This window comes from Balaenoptera musculus, chromosome X, assembly GCF_009873245.2.
Source record: "Balaenoptera musculus isolate JJ_BM4_2016_0621 chromosome X, mBalMus1.pri.v3, whole genome shotgun sequence".
NCBI classification, from domain to species: domain Eukaryota; kingdom Metazoa; phylum Chordata; class Mammalia; order Artiodactyla; family Balaenopteridae; genus Balaenoptera; species Balaenoptera musculus.
Genome location: NC_045806.1, coordinates 128,422,430 through 128,438,991, shown reverse-complemented (window position 1 = coordinate 128,438,991; position 16,562 = coordinate 128,422,430). Strand labels below are relative to the sequence as shown.

General features: G+C 36.8%; 2 protein-coding genes across 2 annotated transcripts in view; one reads left to right on the top strand and one right to left on the bottom strand.

Annotated features, from left to right (window-relative positions):
* LOC118888791 (histone H2A-Bbd type 2/3-like) overlaps positions 1-16,562 on the bottom strand; it is a 50,901-nt gene that overhangs the window by 15,058 nt on the left and 19,281 nt on the right. The window lies entirely within an intron of this gene.
* The window catches only part of CLIC2 (chloride intracellular channel 2), a 30,816-nt gene that overhangs the window by 7,081 nt on the left and 7,173 nt on the right, over positions 1-16,562 (top strand). The gene's annotated exons all lie outside the window — the stretch shown is intronic.

Genomic DNA, 16,562 nt, shown 5'->3' with positions numbered 1-16,562 from the left:
CTTATTTATTGCAGATTGAGGATTCTTCTAAACATCTAACTCTTTTTCAGTTTCAGACCTCTTTTTTGCTATCTTTCTAGAAAAGTTTGCAAAGATTCCCCGATCACTCCATGTATGATTAGAAAACTTTACTACATAATTATTTATTTAACATATGTAAAGGTATTAAAACTTTATGTGATGCAAGTAGTATATTAGGAATGGGCAAAGGATAGACTTGGAAATTTAGGAAAGACAAGTAAATTTAGGCCACATTTAATTTTATCCATGTTATCTGATCCATAATGAGGTTTGGGGACATTTATACTGACAGAAATCAGACTTATTTTATTGTAGAGCCCTCAGAAGATCTACAATTTTGAAATAGCCTTTAATTCAGTCTGATCTCTTAGCTCTACAGGTTGAGAAATATTATGTCTATCACACATAAACTTGCCCCTTTCAACTTCAAATACACAAAGACAGTCAATATAATATTTCAAATTATTTTTAAAATGCATAGCTTGCTTAAAATAAGAAAGTAAATTCTCTGTAGTCTAGAAATAGAGAAGAAACCTATGGTGGGTTAGGAGCGAGGGCATGGGGTAATAGCACTGTATAGTCCATGAGGACTGGTCAGGACTAGTCTGTCATACCACTGATGGCATGAAGATAGAACATACCCAACACAAGAAAACCAGGAAATAGGTCTCTCACAGTTAGCCAGAGGCCATAACTGTACTGTCTACACTTGAATGACAGCTGTATGTCTCTGCCCACCCAGGATAGTATCTGGAAACAATAAGCCTACTGTATTCATTTTTTATTTCTGTGCAACAAACTCAGTGTCTTAAAATGTCACTCATTTATTATCCCACAGTTTTCACTGGTCAGAAGTCTGGCTGTAAACTTAAAACTGCTCTAAAAAATAACGTCTTAATCGTTACACATACATATGATAAATAAAAGGTTCTATCGGTCCAAAATTCTTCCTACCTAAGAAATTAGGGATACTATTTTAGATTCTTTTCTGTGTGCCTATACTATGTCTCTTTCATCCATTATTGGTGGCTTCTTATATTTTAAGCACCGGCTCCAAGTATTGAGTCTTATTTTGTTCTTTTCTCCTCATCCATCCTCCTCTACTACTGCCACCCCTCAAACCATCTGCTTTCCAAACTTTTCTTGCTCCCAAAGATTAACTAGTGAAAAAATCCATTGTGTTATCTTTCCATACCCTTTTTTATGTTCATATAAGCACAATAACAAATTCCCTTTCCTTCCAGTTTTTTACCACTACAAACAGTGCTATAAATAAAATCCTTGCTCATATGTCTTTATGTACTGGTGTTTTTATTCCTGTGGAATAGATTTCCAGGAGTAAAATTCAAATGGTATATATCTTTTAAAATTTTTACTGCTTTATCCATCAGTGTATAAGTATACACTTTTCCCACATATCTGTAGTACTATGCATTATCACTCTTTTAAAATTTATGGCAACCTGACGGGTGTAGTGATATCTCATTGATACTTTAGTTTGCATTTCCGTGAATAATAGGTGAATTCGAACATCTTTACACATGTTGGTTGAGCATTTGGTTTTGTTCTGTGAATTACCTTGTCAAATTCTTCTGATTTTCTATTAGCTTATGTATCATTTAGGGATTGCATTCAACTCTGATAACTAGAGACCCAAAAAGTAGTGGCTTAGATAAATATGGGTTTTATTTTTCTTACATAATAAGACACCAAGAATGAGGCATTGTAGGGGTAGAATGACAGCTCCATAATTTCACTGGGGACCCAGGCTCTATCTAATATTTCTTCTCTGCCATCCTTCAGGTGAGTTTTCCAGTCTTAAGTTTAATTCACGGTGACAATATGTCTGCTGGAATTCCAGGCAACAGATCTACCTCCCACACAGGAAGAAGGAAAAGGGCAAAGGGCAAAAGGTGCAAGTCAGCTTTAAGGAGCTTTCACAGAAGCCACATTCATCAATTTCCATTAACATCTCATTATTCAGAAGTAATTCACATAGTCATACCTAAGTACAAAGGGAAGCTAGGAAACATAGTTTTCATCCAGGTGTATTGCCATCCCTAACAAAATAAGATTCAGTTAATGAGAGACAGAGAGAGAGGGAGAGAGAGAGAGAGGGAGAAAGTGGTACATAACTGTGTTATCTTCCATATTCTGCCCCTCTGACCATCCAAATAAATGTGTGTATCCTTATTCCCATACATGGAACACACTTACTCCCAAGAGAGATAACTTCCAAGTCCCCTACAGTTACTGCATCCAGTTCAAAGTCCAGGATCTTTGAGTGATGCGCAACATCTCTCTTAGATATTAATGGTCGAACAATCAAATAAATTAAAAGACAAGTTCTTTCCACCTTCTGCTTGACACACGCAATAGGCAGTGGTGGAGCGGGAATTGGATAACTGGAATAAAAATAAAAATCCCTGGTTCATAATAGTTACCATTGTTGGAGAAAGAGCTGGAAGATTTTTTCCAAGTTTTGGTGTTACAAACAATGCTAAAATGAACTTTCTTTTGACAAGGTCCTCCAGAGTGGTTATTTACTCTGCCATATTGCTAAATACAAGAGCTCTTCCATATAATCTTTGTTTCATCTAAAATTTTAAAACCTGTTAGATACCCACATCAATGAAAATGGTGGAGTAGGGAACTCCAAAATGTCATCCCTCCATAATAACAATTAATAGCCCAGCAAAAGCTGTCAGAATCAACTTTGCCAGAACTCTGGAATCTAACCAAAAATTTACAAGCAGCCTGGGGTTTCTTAATGAAAAAGAAAGAAGCAAAATTTCAGTAAGAGAGCCCTGTGGCATTTTAGGTTACCCTGTTACCATCCTCCACTACTCAGCTCTTTAGAAGCCTTAAAGAGAGCAGTCCACATTGCAGAAACAGGTTGCTTGTACCAGAGGACAGGATATGGACCTTATTCTCAAATAACTATGGTTGTGTGGTTTGACCTGGTGGCACCTTGAGGGATTGGCTCAAGGGTTTGCCTTTTTTTTCACCTACTTTGGAGCTTCCTCAGGGCTGAGGCAGCTTCCCTGTTGGCACTCGTGGAAGGCGTTTAGAAGCAAATGTATTAGCCACTGCCACAGGGGGCAAGGAATAAAACTTGGAGAAAGCAATAGACAAACTGACAAGTCTGCGAAGAAAGAGGCTGAGACAGGACTTCCCTCGTGGTGCAGGGGTTAAGAATCTGCCTGCCAATGCAGGGGCCACAGGTTCGAGCCCTGGTCCAGGAAGATCCCACATGCCACGGAGCAACTAAGCCCATGTGCCACAACTACTGAGCCCATGTGCCAAAACTACTGAGCCCACGAGCCACAACTACTGAAGTCCATGCACCTAGAGCCCATGCTCCACAACAAGAGAAGCCACCACAATGAGAAGCCCCCGCTCGCTGCAAGTAGAGAAAGTCTGCGTGCAGAAATGAAGACCCAACGCAGCCAAAAATAAATAAATAAATTTATTTAAAAAAAAAGAAAGAGGCTGAGACACTTGGAGATAGTGGAATAAGGGCTTTAAATTAATGTATTCTAGGGAATCTAGAAGTCCAAGCACATGCCCAAGTCTCGACCTATGCTCAGAAAAAAAAACCTGAGAAGACTTTAAGCTTTCACTTCTGGCTAAACTTCAGGCACCACACAAGTAGAAAGTGAAGGCTAAGGCAGAATTATAAACTGCATACCTAAGCATTGAAGGAGTACCCAAACACAGAGCCAGCTTACAAACACCGGGAGAGCTTTTTTTCCCTTGGTTTGTTGTTTGTTTGTTTGTCTCTTTGTTTGTTTTGCTTCCAGGAGTTTAAGGAAATCTCTGTCAAATCAACTGACCAAAGATAATGAGACAAAGATTTCAGTGGCCACACACAAGAAAGAACAGACTTTACAAAAATACTTCAGAACATTCACTAAACAAATAAACAACAACACCCAAAAAAAGCAACAACAAACCCTATTTGTTGGAAGGTAAGGGAAGAATCTGTTTTCCAGAGTTTCCACATTATAATATTAAAGTGTCCTGTTTTCAAAATATATATATAAGGCATGTCAAAAAAAAACAAGAATGTATGGCCCATTCACAGAAAAAAAAGAAATTAATAGAAATTGTCCCTGAGGAAACCCAGACCCTGATTTAATAGACAAAGACTTTAAATCAACTGTCTTAAATATGTTTAGATAGCTAAAGAAAACCATGGACAAAGAATTAAAGGAAACCAAGAAAACAATGTCTCAATAAAGAGAGAATATCAATAAAAAATAAAAATAATAAAAAGGAATCAAATAGACATTCTGGAGTTGAAAAGTACAATAACTAAAATGAACAATTCACTAGAAGGTTTCAACAGCAGATTTGAACAGATAGAAGAAAGAATCAGCAAAACTGAACATAAGTTAATTGAGAGTATCCAGTCTAAGGAAAAGGAAGAAAATTAACAGAGCCTAACAGACCTGTTGGATGCCATAAAATGTACAAAGATACACATGATAAGGGAAGAGATGGCAGAGAGAAAGAGGCAGAAAGAATATTTGAAGAAACAATGGCTGATAACTTCCCAAGTTTAATGAAAGAGACATAAACCTATACATCCAAGAAGGTCAACAAACTCCAAGTGGAATAAACTCAAAGAGATCAACACCAAGATACATTATTATAAAATTATCTAAAGCCAAAGCCAAAGATATAATCTTGAAAGCATCAAGAAATAAATGACTCATCATGTAGAGGGGATTCTCAATAAGATTAACAGATAATTTTTCATCAGAAATCATGGAGGCCAGAAGGCAGAGAGATGATATATTTAAAGTGCTGAGAGAAAAAAAGTCAACCAAGAATTCAATATCTGGCAAAAATATCCTTCAAAAATGAAAGAGAACTTAAGACATTCCACATGAATGAAAACTGAGGGATTTTGTTGCTAGTAGGCCTGCTCTGCAAGAAATGCTATCAGAAGTCCTTCAGGCAGAAATGAGAGGCCATTAGAAAGTAATTCAAAGTCATATAAGAAATAAAAGAGCACCAGTAAAGGAAAAATAACACACATGATCATCTCAGTTGGTGCAGAAAAAGCATTTGACAAAATCCAACACCATGTTATGATAATACTCAACAAACTAGGAATAAAAGGGAGCTTCCTTAACCTGATAAAGGGAATCTATGAAAAACCCACAGATAACATCATACTTAAAAGTGAAGGATTGAAAACTTTCTCCCTAAGATCAGATACAAGACAAAGATGCCACTTTTGCCACTTCTATTCAACATTGTACTGAAAGTTCTAGCCAGAGCAATTATTCAAGAAAAAGAAATAAAAGGCATCCAAATTGGAAAGGAAAAAGTAAAATGATATTGGCAGATATGATCTTTTATGTAGAAAATCCTTTAAAGTCCACTGAAATACTATTAGAACTAATAAAAATTCAGCACAGTTGCCAGATACAGATCAAAATACAAAAAATAATTTTATTTCTATATACTGTCAATGAATCATCCAAAAAGTAAATTAGGAAAACAATTCCATTTTCAGTAGCATCAAAAATAATAAACTACTTAGAAATAAATTTAACCAAGGAAGAGAAAGACTTGTACATGAAGACTACAAACAATTGCTAAAATAACTTCCTAGCTTCTCATGGTTTTCCAGCAATCATTACCTTATAGATACATAACTCCAACCCTCCATCTTCACATAGCATTCTCCTTGTGTCTCTGTCTCTTCACAAAGTGTTCTTTTTCAAGGACACCAGTCATATTGGATTAATGGGCCCACCTTACTCCATATGGCCTCATCTTAACTATTACAGCTGTAACAATCCTATTTCAAAATAAGGTTACATTATGAAGTATTGGAGTTTATGACTTCAACATACCTTTTTGGGGGGACACAATTCAACCCATACAAATATCCCATGTTCATGGATTAGAAGACCTAATATATTAATGTAGAAATATTCCCCAAAGTGATCTATTAATTCAATGCAATACCAACCAAAATTCCAATGGTGTTTTTACAGAAATGAAAAAGCCAACCCTCAAATTCATATGGAATTGCAAGAGATCACAAATAGCTAAAATAGTCTTTGATAAAGACAAAAAAATTGGAGGACTCATGCTTCCTGATTTCAAAACTTACTACACAGCTACAGTAATCAAAACAATCAGTACTTGCATAATAATATACCATTGGAATAGAATTGAAAGTCCAAAAATAAACCCATACATCTGTGGTCAATTGATTTTCAAGAGTGCCAAAACCATTCAATGGTGAAAGAATAGTCTCTCCAACAAGTGGTGCTGGGACAACTAGATATTCACATTGGCATGCCAAAGAATAAAGTTATACCCTTACCTCACATCATATACCAAAATCAACTTAAAATATATCAAACACCTAATGTGTGGATTAAAACTATAAAACTTTTAGAAGACAATATAGAGGTAAATCTTCAAGACCTTGTATTCGGCAATGGATTCTTAGATATAACACCAAAAGCACATACAGCAAAAGAAGAAAATAGAAAATAGAAAAATTAGATGATCTGGAAGATAGAATAATGGAAATAACCCAATCAGAACAGTAGAAAGAACATTTTTTTAAAATGAGGAACGTTTAAGGGACCTCTGAGACAACATCAAGTGTACTAATGTTCACATTATAGGGATCCCCAAAGGAGAAAAGAGAGAAAGGGATAGAAAGGTATTTGATGAAATCATGGCTGAAAATTTCCTGAAGCTGATGAAGGAAAAAGATTTCCAGGTACAGGAATCACAGAGACTCCCAAACAAGATAAACCCAAAGAGACCCACACCAAGACATATCATATTTAAAATGGCAAAATTTAAAGATAAAGAGAGAATTCTAAAGGCAACAAGAGAAAAAGAATATTTTTTTTTCCACTTAGAGAAGACCCTTTAACACTTCTTTTAGGGTTGGTTTAGTATTGATGAGCTTTTTTAGTTTTTTCTTGTCTGAGAAGTTCTTTACCTCTCCTTCAATTCTGAATGATAACTTTGCTGGGTAGAGTATCCTAGGTTGTAGGTTTTTCCCTTTCAGAACTTTAAATATATCATGTCACTCCCTTCTGGCCTGCAAAGTTTCTGCAGAAAAATAAGCTGATAGCATTATGGCGGTTCCCTTGTATGTGACTAGTATCCAAAATATATAAAAGAACTCTTACAATTCAACAACAGAAAGCAAACAACCTAATTTTAAAATGGAAAGAGGATTTGAGTAGACAATTCTCCAGAGAATATATACAAGTGGCTAATAAGTACTTGCAAAGATACTTAATGTCATTAGTCAATAGAGGAATGCAAATCAAAACCACAATGCCCATTTTTTTTTCACAGACACACACTGTATTTTATATTTACAAGAGGTAAATAAACTGACACCAAGCATTGTAAATGGATGACCACAACAAAAGCAACAATGATTGCAACACCAAACACGAAACACACTCATACTATGTCATAATATTGACATTCAGTCCAGTAATCCTCCACTGTAACAGCTCCTTTACTTTGCAGTGAAAATTGATTTGTATATTTTTTGCCTCTGAGTCCTTGTGTGATTTTTTTTATTCAAACAGAAAGTCACAAAAATTATAATCATCCTCATCAGTTCACTCAGTCCCATGTAATTAATTTTTTTTCATCTTGATCTTTTGTTAGCACTTTTATGAATTCATCAGTTTTCCATTAGAGTTCTGAAAATGCTTAATCATTCAGTTCAGCAGTATAGTCAGTTACCAGAAACCTGTACTTGTCAGAGTCTTTTCCATGAATTCCTTGAAGATGAAACCCTTTTATAGGAACATTTTTGCAAAAGCATCAGAGTACACCCAGAACTGTCTGTAAATGACAAAAGACTTAAAAATGACCATGGTTAAAGATTTGATGAAAGTTCATAATAATGCAATTGACAAGGAAATTTAGTTACTTCTGAGATATACATTTTAAAGTAATAACTAGAATTATGACTTATAACATTATACCAGAACATATAAGATTTTTAGAAATTTCATGTAATGTCTGAAACATTTATGTTAACATATTTCCATACAAATAACCCAAAGAAAGTTTAATGTTAGTTGTTTTTGTTTGTTTGTTTGTTTTTTTGTACCGCAGGTTCTTATCAGTCATCAATTTTATACACGTCAGTGTATACATGTCAATCCCAATCGTCCAATTCAGCACACCACCATCCCCACACCACCGCGGTTTTCCCCCCTTGGTGTCCATACGTTTGTTCTCTACATCTGTGTCTCAACTTCTGCCCTGCAAACCACTCCATCTGTACCATTTTTCTAGGCTCCACATACATGCGTTAATATACGATATTTGTTTTTCTCTTTCTGACTTACTTCACTCTGTATGACAGTCTCTAGATCCATCCACATCTCAACAAATGACTCAATTTCGTTCCTTTTTATGGCTGAGTAATATTCCATTGTATATACGTACCACAACTTCTTTATCCATTCGTCTGTTGATGGGCATTTAGGTTGCTTCCATGAACTGGCTATTGTAAGTAGTGCTGCAATGAACATTGGGGTGCATGTGTCTTTTTGAATTACGGTTTTCTCTGGGTATATGCCCAGTAGTGGGATTGCTTGATCATATGGTAATTCTATTTTTAGTTTTTTAAGGGACCTCCATACTGTTCTCCATAGTGGCTGTATCAATTTACATTCCCACCAACAGTGCAAGAGGGTTCCCTTTTCTCCACACACTCTCCAGCATTTGTCATTTGTAGATTTTCTGATGATGCCCATTCTAACTGGTGTGAGGTGATACCTCATTGTAGTTTTGATTTGCATTTCTCTAATAATTAGTGATGTTGAGCAGCTTTTCATGTGCTTCTTGGCCATCTGTATGTCTTCTTTGGAGAAATGTCTATTTAGGTCTTCTGCCCATTTTTGGATTAGGTTTTTGTTTCTTTAATATTGAGCTGCATGAGTTGTTTATATATTTTCGAGATTAATCCTTTGTCCATTGATTCATTTGCAAATATTTTCTCCCATTCTGAGGGTTGTCTTTTCGTCTTGTTTATGGTTTCCTTTGTTGTGCTAAAGCTTTGAAATTTCATTAGGTCCCATTTGTTTATTTTTGTTTTTATTTCCATTACTCTAGGAGGTGGATCAAAAAAGATCTTGTTGTGATTTATGTCAAAGAGTGTTCTTCCTGTGTTTTCCTCTAAGAGTTTTATAGTGTCCGGTCTTACATTTAGGTCTCGAATCCATTTTGAGTTTATTTTTGTGTATGGTGTTAGAGAGTGTTCTAAATTCATTCTTTTACATGTAGCTGTCCAGTTTCGCAGCACCACTTATTGAAGAGACTGTCTTTTCTCCATTGTATATCTTTGCCTCCTTTGTCGTAGATTAGTTGACCATAGGTGCATGGGTTTATCTCTGGGCTTTCTATTCGGTTCCGTTGATCTATGTTTCTGTTTTTGTGCCAGTACCATATTGTCTTGATTACTTTAGCTTTGTAGTATAGTCTGAAGTCAGGGAGTCTGATTCCTCCAGCTCCATATTTTTCCCTCAAGACTGCTTTGGTTATTCGGGGTCTTTTGTGTCTCCATACAAATTTTAAGATGATTTGTTCTAGTTCTGTAAAAAATGCCATTGGTAATTTGATAGGGATTGCATTGAATCTGTAGATTGCTTTGGGTAGTATAGTCATTTTCACAATATTGATTCTTCCAATCCAAGAACATGGTATATCTCTCCATCTGTTGGTATCATCTTTAATTTCTTTCATCAGTGTCTTATAGTTTTCTGCATACAGGTCTTTTGTTTCCCTAGGTAGGTTTATTCCTAGGTATTTTATTCTTTTTGTTGCAGGGGTAAATGGGAGTGTTTCCTTAATTTCTCTTTCAGATTTTTCATCATTAGTGTATAGGAATGCAAGAGATTTCTGTGCATTAATTTTGTATCCTGCAACTTTACCAAATTCATTGATTACCTCTAGTAGTTTTCTGGTGGCATCTTTAGGATACTCTATGTATAGTATCACGTCATCTGCAAGCAGTGACAGTTTTACTTCTTCTTTTCCAATTTGTATTCCTTTTATTTCTTTTTCTTCTCTGACTGCCGTGGCTAGGACTTCCAAAACTATGTTGAATAATAGTGGTGAGAGTGGACATCCTTGTCTCATTCCTGATCTTAGAGGAAATGCTTTCAGTTTTTCACCGTTGAGAATGATGTTTGCTGTGGGTTTGTCGTATATGGCCTTTATTATGTTGAGGTAGGTTCCCTCTATGCCCACTTTCTGGACAGTTTTTATCATAAATGGGTGTTGAATTTTGTCAAAAGCTTTTTCTGCATCTATTAAGATGATCATATGGTTTTTATTCTTCAATTTGTTAATATGGTGTATCACATTGATCGATTTGCATATATTGAAGAATCCTTGCATCCCTGGGATAAATCCCACTTGATCATGGTGTATGATCCTTTTAATGTGTTGTTGGATTCTGTTAGCTAGTATTTTGTTGAGTATTTTTGCATCTATATTCATCAGTGATATTGGTCTGTAATTTTCTTTTTTTGTAGTATCTTTGTCTGGTTTTGGTATCAGGTTGATGGTGGCCTCATAGAATGAGTTTGGGAGTGTTCCTTCCTCTGCAACTTTTTGGAAGAGTTTGAGAAGGATGAGTGTTAGCTCCTCTCTAAATGTTTGATAGAATTCACCTGTGAAGCCATCTGGTCCTGGACTTTGGTTTGTTGGAAGACTTTTAATCACAGTTTCAATTTCATTTCTTGTGATTGGTCTGTTCATATTTTCTGTTTCTTCCTGGTTCAGTCCTGGAAGGTTATACCTTTCTAAGAATCTGTCCATTTCTTCCAGGTTGTCCATTTTATTGGCATAGAGTCGCTTGTAGTAGTCTCTTAGGATGCTTTGTATTTCTGCGGTGTCTGTTGTAACTTCTCCTTTTTCATTTCTAATTTTATTGATTTGAGTCCTCTCCCTCTTTTTCTTGATGAGTCTGGCTAATGGTTTATCAATTTTGTTTATCTTCTCAAAGAACCAGCTTTTAGTTTTATTGATCTTTGCTATTGTTTTCTTTGTTTCTATTTCATTTATTTCTACTCTGATCTTTATGATTTCTTTCCTTCTGCTAACTTTGGGTTTTGTTTGTTCTTCTTTCTCTAGTTCCTTTACGTGTAAGGTTAGATTGTTTACTTGAGATTTTTCTTGTTTCTTGAGGTAGGCTTGTATAGCTATAAATTTCCCTCTTAGAATTGCTTTTGCTGCATCCCATAGGTTTTGGATCATCGTCTTTTCATTGTCATTTGTCACTAGGTATTTTTTGATTTCCTCTTTGATTTCTTCAGTGATCTCTTGGTTATTTAGTAACGTATTGTTTAGCCTCCATGTGTTTGTGTTTTTTACATTGTTTTCCCTGTAATTCATTTCTAATCTCATAGCGTTGTGGTCAGAAAAGATGCTTGATATGATTTCAATTTTCTTAAATTTACTGAGGCTTGATTTGTGACCCAAGATGTGATCTATCCTGGAGAATGTTCCATGCACACTTGAGAAGAAAGTGTAATCTGCAGTTTTTGGATGGAATGTCCTATAAATATCAATTAAATCTATCTGGTCTATTGTGTCATTTAAAGCTTCTGTTTCCTTATTAATTTTCATTTTGGATGATCTGTCCATTGGTTTAAGTGAGGAGTTAAAGTCCCCCACTATTATTGTGTTACTGTCAATTTCTTGTTTTATAGCTGTTAGCAGTTGCCTTATGTGTTGAGGTGCTCCTATATTGGGTGCATATATATTTATAATTGTTATATCTTCTTCTTGGATTGATCCCTTGAGCATTATGTAGTGTCCTTCCTTGTCTCTTGTAACATTCTTTATTTTAAAGTCTATTTTATCTGATATGAGTATAGCTACTCCAGCTTTCTTTTGATTTCCATTTGCATGGAATATCTTTCTCCATCCCCTCAATTTCAGTCTGTATGTGTCCCTAGGTCTGAAGTGGGTCTCTTGTAGACAGCATATATTTGGGTCTTGTTTTTGTATCCATTCAGCAAGCCTGTGTCTTTTGGTTGGAGCATTTAATCCATTCACGTTTAAGGTAATTATCAATATGTATGTTCCTATGACCATTTTCTTAATTGTTTTGGGTTTGTTTTTGTAGGTCCTTTTCTTCTCTTTTGTTTCCCACTTAGAGAAGTTCCTTTAGCATTTGTTGTAGAGCTGGTTTGGTGGTGCTGAATTCTCTTAGCTTTTGCTTGTCTGTAAAGCTTTTGATTTCTCCTTCGAATCTGAATGAGATCCTTGCCGGGTAGAGTAATGTTGATTGTAGGTTCTTCCCTTTCATCACTTTAAGTATATCATGCCACTCCCCTTCTGGCTTGTAGACTTTCTGCTGAGAAATCAGCTGTTAACCTTATGGGAGTTCCCTTGTCTGTTTTTTGTTGTTTTTCCCTTGCTGCTTTCAATAATTTTTCTTTGTCTTTAATTTTTGCCACTTTGATTACCATGTGTCTCGGCGTGTTTCTCCTTGGGTTTATCCTGTATGGGACTCTCTTTGCTTTCTGCACTTGGGTGGCTATTTCCTTTCCCATGTTAGGGAAACTTTCAACTATAATCTCTTCAAATATTTTCTCTGGTCCTTTCTCTCTCTCTTCTCCTTCTGGGACCCCTATAATGCGAATGTTGTTGCATTTAATGTTTTCCCAGAGGTCTCTTAGGCTGTCTTCAGTTCTTTTCATTCTTTTTTCTTTAGTCTGTTCCGCAGCAGTGAATTCCACCATTCTGTCTTCCAGGTCACTTATCCGTTCTTCTGCCTCAGTTATTCTGCTGTTGATTCCTTCTAGTGTAGTTTTCATTTCAGTTATTGTATTGTTCATCTCTGTTTGTTTGTTCTTTAATTCTTCTAGGTCTTTGTTAAACATTTCTTGCATCTTCTCGATCTTTGCCTCCATTCTTTTTCCGAGGTCCTGGATCATCTTCACTATCATTATTCTAAATTCTTTTTCTGGAAGGTTGTCTATCTCCACTTCATTTAGTTGTTTTTCTGGGGTTTTATCTTGTTCCTTCATCTTGTATATAGCCCTCTGCCTTTTCATCTTGTCTCTCTTTCTGTGAATGTGGTTTTTGTTCCACAGGCTGCAGGATTGTAGTTTTTCTTGCTTCTGCTGTCTGCCCTCTGGTGGATGAGGCTATCTAAGAGGCTTGATGGGAGGGACTGGTAGTGGGTAGAGCTGACTGTTGCTCTGGTGGGCAGAGCTCAGTAAACTTTAATCCACTTGACTGTTGATGGGTGGGGCTGGGTTCCCTCCCTGTTGGTTGTTTGGCCTGAGGCAACCCGACACTGGAGCCTAAGTGGGGTCTTTTGTGGGGCTAATGACAGACTCTGGGAGGGCTCACGCCAAGGAGTACTTCCCAGAACTTCTGCTGCCAGTGTCCTTGTCTCCACGGTGAAACAGAGCCACCCCCCGCCTCTGCAGGAGACCTTCCAACACTAGCAGGTAGATCTGGTTCAGTCTCCCCCGGGGTCACTGCTCCTTCCCCTGGGTCCCGATGCACACACTATTCCGTGTGCACCCTCCAAGAGTGGGGTCTCTGTTTCCCCCAGTCCTGTCGAAGTCCTGCAATCAATTCCCACTAGGCTTCAAAGTCTGATTCTCTAGGAATTCCTCCTCCCGTTGCCGGACCCCCAGGTTGGGAAGCCTGGCGTGGGGCTCAGAACCTTCACTCCAGTGGGTGGACTTCTGTGGTATAAGTGTTCACCAGTCTGTGAGTCACCAACCCACCAGTTATGCGATTTGATTTTACTGTGATTGCACCCCTCCTACCGTCTCATTGTGGCTTCTCCTTTGTCTTTGGATGTGGGGTATCTTTTTTGGTGAGTTCCAGTGTCTTCCTGTCAATGATTGTCCAGCAGCTAGTGGTGATTCTGGTGTTCTCGCAAGAGGGAGTGAGAGCACGTCCTTCTACTCCGCCATCTTGGCTCCTCCTCTCCACAATGCCCAATTTTAATTGGGTTCTTTGTTTTTTTGAGATTGAGTTGTATGAGCTGTTTATAAATTTTGGATATTAGCACATTTTTGGTCATATCATTTGCAAATATTTCCTCCCATTCAATAGGTTGTGTTTGCATTTTGTCAATGGTTTCCTTTTCTGCACAAAAGTTTTAAGTTTAATTAGGTCACATTTGTTTATTTTTGCTTTTATATCTTTTGCCTTAGGAGACAGATCTAAAAAAATATTCCTGTGATTTATGTCAAAGAGTTCTTCTGACTAGGTTCTTTTCTAGGAGTTTTATGGTTTCAGGTCTTACATTTAGGTGTTTAATCCATTTTCAGTTAATTTTTTTGTTTCTGGTGTGAGAAAATTTTGTAATCACATTCTTTTACATGTAGCTGTCCAGTTTTCCCAGAACCACTTTTTTTTTACATCTTTATTGGAGTATAATTGCTTTACAATGGTGGGTTAGTTTCTGCTTTATAACAAAGTGAATCAGTTATACATATACATATATCCCCATATCTCTTCCCTCTTGCATCTCCCTCCCTCCCACCCCTCTAGGTGGTTACAAAGCACCGAGCTGATCTACCTGTGCTATGTGGCTGCTTCCCACTAGCTATCTATTTTACATTTGGTAGTGTATATATGTCCATGCCACTCTCTCACTTTGTCCCAGCTTACCCCTCCCCCTCCCTGTGTCCTCAAGTCCATTCTCTAGTAGGTCTGTGTCTTTATTCCCATCTTGGCCCTAGGTTCTTCATGACCTTTTTTTTTTTTTTTTTAGATTCCATATATATGTGTTAGCATACGGTATTTGTTTTTCTCTTTCTGACTTACTTCACTCTGTATGACAGTCTCTAGGTCCATCCACCTTACTACAAATAACTCAATTTCGTTTCCTTTTATGGCTGAGTAATATTCCATTGTATATATGTGCCACATCTTCTTTATCCATTCATTGGTCGATGGACACTTAGGTCGCTTCCATGTCCTGGCTATTGTAAATAGAGCTGCAGTGAACACTGTGGTACATGACTCTTTTTGAATTATGGTTTTCTCAGGGTATATGCCCAGTAGTGGGATTGCTGGGTCGTATGGTAGTTCTATTTTTAGTTTTTTAATGAACCTCCATACTGTTCTCCATAGTGGCTGTATCAATTTACATTCCCACCAACAGTGCAAGAGGGTTCCCTTTTCTCCACACCCTCTCCAGCATTTATTGTTTCTAGATTTTTTGATGATGGCCATTCTGACCGGTGTGAGATGATATCTCATTGTAGTTTTGATTTGCATTTCTCTAATGATTAATGATGTTGAGCATTCTTTCATGTGTTTGTTGGCAATCTGTATGTCTTCTTTGGAGAAATGTCTATTTAAGTCTTCTGCCCATTTTTGGTTTGGGTTTTTTTTTTGATATTGAGCTGCATGAGCTGCTTGTAAATTTTGGAGTCTAACCCTTTGTCAGTTGCTTCATTTGCAAATATTTTCTACCATTCTGAGGGTTGTCTTTTTGTCTTGTTTATGGTTTCCTTTCCTGTGCAAAAGCTTTTAAGTTTCATTAGGTCCCATTTGTTTATTTTTGTTTTTATTTCCATTTCTCTAGGAGGTGGGTCAAAAAGGATCTTGCTGTGATTTATGTCACAGAGTGTTCTGCCTAGGTTTTCCTCTAAGAGTTTGATAGTGTCTGGCCTTATATTTAGGTCTTTAATCCACCTAATTGTTCTAATTTCATTCTTTTACATGTAGCTGACCAGTTTTCCCAGCACCACTTATTGAAGAGGCTGTGTTTTCTCCATTGTATATTCTTGCCTCTTTTATCAAAGATAAGGTGACCATATGTGCGTGGGTTTATCTCTGGGCTTTCTGTCCTGTTCCATTGATCTATATTTCTGTTTTTGTGCCAGTACCATACCGTCTTGATTAGTGTAGCTTTGTAGTATAGTCTGAAGTCTGGGAGCCTGATTCCTCCAGCTCCGTTTTTCTTTCTCAAGATTGGTTTGGCTGTTCGGGGTCTTTTGTGTTTCCATATAAATTGTGAAATTTTTTGTTCTAGTTCTGTGAAAAATGCCATTGGTAGTTTGATAGGGATCGCATTGAATCTGTAGATTGCTTTGGGTAGTATAGTCATTTTCACAATGTTGATTCTTCCAATCCAAGAACATGGTATATCTCTCCATCTATTTGTATCATCTTTAATTTCATTCATCAGCGTCTTATAATTTTTTGCATACAGGTCTTTTGTCTCCCTAGGTAGGTTTATTCCTAGGTATTTTATTCTTTTTGTTGCAATGGGAAATGAGAGTGTTTCTTAATTTCACTTTCAGATTTTTCATCATTAGTGTATAGGAATGCAAGGGATTTCTGTGCATTAATTTTGTATCCTGCTACTTTACCAAATTCATTGATTAGCTCTAGTAGTTTTCTGGTAGCATCTTTAGGATTCTCTATGTATAGTATCATGTCATCTGCAAACAGTGATGGCTTTACTTCTTTTCCGATTTGGATTCCTTTTATTTCTTTTTCTTCTCTGATTGCTGTGGCTAAGA